The following is a 6927-nucleotide window of genomic DNA, read 5'->3' on the forward strand; positions in this document are numbered from 1 at the left end:
CTTTGCTTTACTTTTTCTATTCTATTTTCTTCTCTCTCCCAAGCCTATGTACATTTATTTAACTCTGTGACCTATTTAGAGGCCTTTTTCATCTGAATCTGTCTTTATTGCATATCTGTAATCCTTTTTTGACCAGAACTGCTTCTTAACATGCTAAGCTGCATGGCTAGGGCTAAGGCTGCTTTGTCCTTTGGCTCGCCTCAGTCCAACATGGTGGAGGTCTGTTCTGTGCCAGCTCTGTGAGTCATGCTCAAAGCCCCATTTTCAGGCACACAGAACATCTATCTATGCTGCCATTAAGCAAGTTGTAGCACTCTTCTCACAAGCCCCATTTAAGTAGATAACCTCACCAAAGTGCCTGAGTTTGTCCTGCCATCACTAACTAGGAAATCAGATCTTAAAGAAGCCATATGAATTTTTGTTACTAACACCTTTCTTAAAGGACCCACAGTGCCCCTGTTCAGAGGCAGTAAACAGAATCCATGTGGGGGAAAAAAAATGTGGCTACTAAGAAACTGTGCTTGGCTCCCATTATTTTTTGTGAGTTTAGAGGCCCTTGTATTTTTAAACTATTTTTTTTAAGACTTATATGGTTCTATGACCCAAACAGTGGGACATAGTTGGCAGAGGCTCTTTGTTCATTTCCTGGCTGCCCAGACTAAAAAAAAAAAAATCACTATATTATTTGCAAAACTGTTTGGGTAATAGCTTTAGCATATTTCTAGCTAACTCTTACATCTTAAATTAACTCATTTCTATTAATCTGTGTATCACCACATAGTTGTGGCCTACCAATAAGTTTCAGTCTACGTCCAGCATCCAAAGTCTGTCTCCTGTAGCAGCTACATGGCTTCTCCTTGACTCCACCTACTCTCTCTCTCTCTCTATCTTTTCCAGTCTGGCTATATTCTGTTAAGTCATTGACGGAAAGCAGCTTCCTTGTTAACCAAAGGCAATAAAACATATTCATGGCATACAGATGGGAATCCCACATCAGTATTACATGCCTGTAATGACAACATTCAAGAGATGGAGAAAAAGAGATCTTGAGTTTGAGGGCTCTTGAGCTACATAGCAAAGCACTGCTTTGAAAAATCAATAAAAAAATAAAAGAAAGAGAAGAGAAGAGAATCAAAAGGGAGAGAAAATAATTAAAATGAAGTGGCATCAAATGAGTCCCCAAAACACTGAAATGAGAAATCTAAGCAGAGGTGGGAATAGGGAGCAGGATTTCCTAACAAATTAAAATTGATCCAAGGCTTCTGCTTCTTGCCATGACAGAGTAATAGAGTTCACTCCCACATTAACAAATTTAAAAAGTTGAACAATAAACCAAATCATGTGCTGTCATGGGTATTAAATAATTGTCCCAGTACAGTGACTCAAAGAAAAGTAAATGAGGTAAGGCCAGCCCTAATCATGTGACCTAGCTTCCATCCTGGTTTTTCCAGATGATAGCAACTGCCCAACAGGCTGCATTTGTCTTGTTTGTTCCTGTGAGTAACCAAGCGAAGCACATTCTAGGAAGCGAAAGTGACTAGAACTTCCAGCATAACGAGCAAGCATCACAGACAAACAGACCTCAGACTTTCAGACGAGTCTCTGTCTCAAAACTGTGCACAAAACTTTGAAGAAGCCATTCGACCTGGAGAATAGTCACTAAACAAGAGCAGGGCGTCTTCCTACAGGATGGGGAACATTCTCTTCATCTGCCAGTCACAATAATGAGATTTCCGGACACAGACTGTGTCAGAAGGGTGGCCTGGGGAGTGGAGCTGAAGAAACAGATACTGTCTCTCGTCACAGAGATTACAAACAAGCTTCAAAGGATCACAGTTGCACCCTGGAACACATTCCTAAATGGTAACATTATCAAAATAAAAAAAAAAAAACACCACCTCTGAAAAATTTAAGATTCAAAGTATAGATATGAGTTAATAGGCATTCAAAGTAGAAGAAAAGTATGACCGATAAAGAAATGACAGCCCAACTAAAAGAAGAAGTATAGAAGTAACACAGATCATAAAATCATATCAAGGTATCAAGAGACGTACAAGTGCCTTCCATGTATGGCACAAAGCAAAGAACAGTGTACAAACAATACCTGGAGCAGGGGAACCAGCTCGTTCAGAAACTGATTAGCACCTTCCATGAGACAGTCGTCAGTGAGTTAACTGAAGAAACATTTTCATAAGAAATTTTAGTCAGGACATAGCATCTCCCTGCCCAGCCTGTTCGGGCTCTAGGACCGAATCCTAATCGGCAGGGCAAACGGGAGGGTGGTAGCTCCTTTGTTCCCACTAGCCTGCCTGCACCGAGCTAGGTAAGTCCTTTGTTTACGAACCACCCAAGCAGCAAGGAGACCTGAACCCTGCACCAGGAGGGACATCACTGGGGTGAGTGAGTTTCTGACCGCGGCAGCAGCCCGGGACAGGGAACTCAGACACCCCTCCTACACTCCCTGGTCATCCTCAGGGGCTACTCTGCCCAATACCTCCTCTCTCTTCCTGTCCCATCCAGCTTGCATCCACAACCCTCCCCCCCCCACGTCTGACTCCCTTCCCTCTCTGACCACATAACATCTCCCAGCCAAGCCTGTTCGGGCTCTAGGACCAAATCCGAATCGGCAGGGCAAACGGGAGGGTGCTAGCTCCTTTGTCCCCGCTAGCCTGCCTGCAGCGAGCTAGGTAGGTCCTTTGATTACAAGTCACCCAAGCAGCAAGGAGATCCGAACCCCGCACCAGGAGAGACATCAGGCTTGCATCCACAACCAACCCAGAGCGGTCCTGAGGAGTTCCATCTGGACGGTAGTCCATGTTTGGGTGCTGGGGAGTTCCAGCTCAACGGGACGGTCCCTGCTTCTACACTGAAAAGATACACCCAGAGACTCATTCACAGCAAAGTCTGGACCAAGACACCAGGCCTCTCCTGGCTCCATTTGAAGGAGGAGATGGGAAGGCGCCAATGCAAGACTTCCTCCAACAACCTGAAAGGCAACATGACTTCACCAGAATCAAGGGATCCCGAAATAAGAAGAATTGTACACCCTACTCCAGAAGAATTAGAAGAAATCGACTCAAAAGTGAATTATATGAAAATAATAGAAGACCTTAAGCAGGAGGTGAAAAACTGCCATAAACAATTAGAGATTACAAACAAAAAGGTAGAGGAAATGAATAAATCGCTTAAAGATACCCAAGAAAATCAAGAGAAACATGAAAAAGCAATCAGACAGGTACGGGAAGCAGTTCAAGACTTGAAGAATGAAATGGAAGTAATGAAGAAAACACAAACCGAGGGAAGATTGGAGATGGAAAATCTGGGTAAACGAACAGGAACTACAGAGACAAGTACTACCAACAGAATACAAGAGATAGAAGAAAGAATATCAGATACTGAAGATACCATAGAGAAAATAAACACACTGATCAAAGAAAACAGCAAAACCAACAAATTCTCATCACAAAACATTCAGGAAATATGGGACACAATAAAAAGACCAAACCTAAGAATAATTGGAGTAGAAGAAGGAGAAGAGGTGCAACTCAACGGCCCAGAAAATATATTTAATAAAATTATAGAAGAAAACTTTCCCAACCTAAAGAAAGATGTACCTATGAAGGTTCAAGAAGCATACAGAACACCGAATAGGCTGGATCAAAAAAAAAAAAAACATCCCCTCGCCATATAATAATCAAAACACAAAACATACAGAATAAAGAAAGAATATTAAGAGCCGCAAAGGAAAAAGGCCAAGTTACTTACAAAGGTAAACCTATCAGACTTACACCTGACTTCTCTATGGAAACCATGAAAGCCAGAAGGTCCTGGATAGATGTACTGCAAAAACTAAGAGACCATGGATGCAAGCCCAGACTACTATACCCAGCCAAGCTTTCATTCACCATAAATGGAGAAAACAAAATTTTCCAGGATAAAAACAAATTTAAACAATACGTAGCCACAAACCCAGCCTTACAGAAAGTAATAGAAGGAAAATCTCTAACCAAGGAGTCCAACAATGACCACAATAACTCAGACATCTAGAGACCCGTCACCAGCGCAACTCAAAGAAGGGACGCACACGAACTCTACTACTAAAGAAGTGACCGGAGTTAACATCCCCTGGTCATTAATATCACTTAATGTCAATGGGCTCAACTCACCTATAAAAAGGCACAGGCTAAGAGATTGGATACGAAATCAGGATCCAACATTCTGCTGTTTACAAGAAACACACCTCAAACACAGAGACAGGCACCTACTCAGAGTAAAGGGCTGGGAAAAGGCTTATCAAGCAAATGGACCTAAGAAACAAGCAGGTGTGGCCATACTAATTTCTAACAAACTTGACTTCAAACTTAAATCAATCAGAAGAGATGGAGAGGGACATTTTATACTCATAACAGGATCAATTCATCAAGAGGAAGTCTCAATCCTGAATATCTACGCCCCTAATATAAAAGCACCCACATACGTAAAAGAAACATTACTAAAACTCAAGGCAGCCATCAAACCGCACACACTAATAGTGGGAGACTTCAACACTCCTCTCTCACCAATGGACAGGTCAATCAGACAGAAACCTAACAGAGAACTAAGAGAATTAATGGAGGTAATGAATCAATTGGACTTGACAGACATCTATAGAATATTCCACCCAAATCGGAAAGAATATACCTTCTTCTCTGCAGCTCATGGAACCTTCTCGAAAATTGACCACATACTCGGTAACAAAGCAAACTTCCACAGGTACAAAAACATATTAGTAACCACCTGTATCTTATCAGATCACCATGGATTAAAGTTAGAATTCAACAACAACCCTACCCCCAGAAAGCCTACAAACTCATGGAAACTGAACAGTCAACTACTGAACCACACCTGGATCAAGGAAGAAATAAAGAAAGAAATTAAAGTCTTCCTTGAATTCAATGAAAATAAAGAAACAACCTACTCAAACTTATGGGACACTATGAAAGCAGTCCTGAGAGGAAAGTTCATAGCACTAAGTGCCCACTTAAAGAAAACAGAGAAGGCACACATTGGAGACTTAACAGCCCACCTGAAAGCTCTAGAAAAAAAAGAAGCAGACTCACCTAGGAGGAGTAGAAGACTGGAAATAATCAAACTGAGGGCTGAAATCAACAAAATAGAAACACAGAAAACAATCCAAAGAATCAATGAAACAAAAAGCTGGTTCCTGGAGAAAATCAACAAGATTGATAAACCTCTATCCAAACTAATAAAACGCCAGAGAGTGAATATGCAAATTAATAAGATCAGAAATGAAAAGGGGGACATAACCACAGACACAGAGGAAATTCAAAGAATCATTAGATCTTACTACAAAGGCCTGTATGGCACAAAACTGGAAAATGTAAAAGAAATGGACACGTTTTTAGATAAATACCATATACCAAAGTTAAACCAGGACCAGGTGAACAACCTAAATAGACCTGTTAGTCACGAAGAACTAGAAGCTGTTATCAAAAACCTCCCTACCAAAAAAAGCCCAGGACCTGATGGTTTCAATGCGAAATTCTACCAGAACTTCCAAGAAGACCTAATACCTATACTCCTTAATGTATTTCACAATATAGAAGCAGAAGAGTCATTGCCAAATTCCTTTTATGAAGCTACAGTCACTCTGATACCAAAACCACACAAAGACTCAACCAAGAAAGAGAATTACAGGCCAATCTCACTCATGAACATCGACGCAAAAATCCTCAACAAAATACTGGCAAACCGAATCCAAGAACACATTAGAAAAATTATCCATTATGATCAAGTAGGCTTCATCCCAGAGATGCAGGGCTGGTTCAACATACGAAAATCTATCAATGTAATCCATCATATAAATAAGCTGAAAGAAAAAAACCATATGATCATTTCATTAGATGCTGAAAAAGTATTTGACAAAATTCAACATCCCTTTATGATAAAAGTCTTGGAGAGACTAGGGATACAAGGGTCATACCTAAATATAATAAAAGCTATATACAGCAAGCCGACAGCTAACATCAAATTAAACGGAGAGAAACTCAAAGCCATCCCACTAAACTCAGGAACACTAAACTCAGAAACCCACTCTCGCCATACCTCTTCAACATAGTGCTTGAAGTTCTAGCAATAGCAATAAGACAACATAAGGGGATCAAGGGGATTTGACTTGGAAAGGAAGAAGTTAAACTTTCGTTATTTGCAGATGATATGATAGTGTACATAAGTGACCCTCAAAACTCCACCAAGAAACTTTTACAGCTGATAAATACCTTTAGTAATGTGGCAGGATACAAGATCAACTCCAAAAAATCAGTCGCCCTCTTATACACAAAGGATATGGAAGCAGAGAGGGAAATCAGAGAAGCTTCACCTTTCACAATAGCCACAAACAGCATAAAATATCTCGGGGTAACTCTAACCAAGGAAGTAAAAGATCTATTTGACAAGAACTTTAAAGCATTGAAGAAAGAAATTGATGAGGATATCAGAAAATGGAAGGACCTCCCTTGCTCTTGGATTGGGAGGATCAACATAGTAAAAATGGCAATTCTACCAAAGGCAATTTATAGATTCAATGCAATTCCTATCAAGGTCCCATCAAAATTCTTCACGGATCTTGAGAGGACAATAATCAATTTTATATGGAAAAATAAAAAACCCAGGATAGCCAAAACAATCCTATACAATAAAGGATCTTCTGGAGGCATTACCATCCCTGACTTCAAACTCTATCACAGAGCTACAGTAATGAAAACAGTGTGGTATTGGCATAAAAACAGAGAAGTCGACCAATGGAATCGCATAGAAGACCCGGAATTTAATCCCCAAACCTATGAACACCTCATTTTCGACAAAGGAGCTAAAAGTATACAATGGAAGAAAGAAAGCATCTTCAACAAATGGTGCTGGCACAACTGG

The sequence above is a fragment of the Alexandromys fortis genome, unplaced genomic scaffold (genome assembly GCF_014885135.2).
Source record: "Alexandromys fortis isolate MF-2015 unplaced genomic scaffold, M_Fortis_MF-2015_v1.1 scaffold_207, whole genome shotgun sequence".
NCBI classification, from domain to species: domain Eukaryota; kingdom Metazoa; phylum Chordata; class Mammalia; order Rodentia; family Cricetidae; genus Alexandromys; species Alexandromys fortis.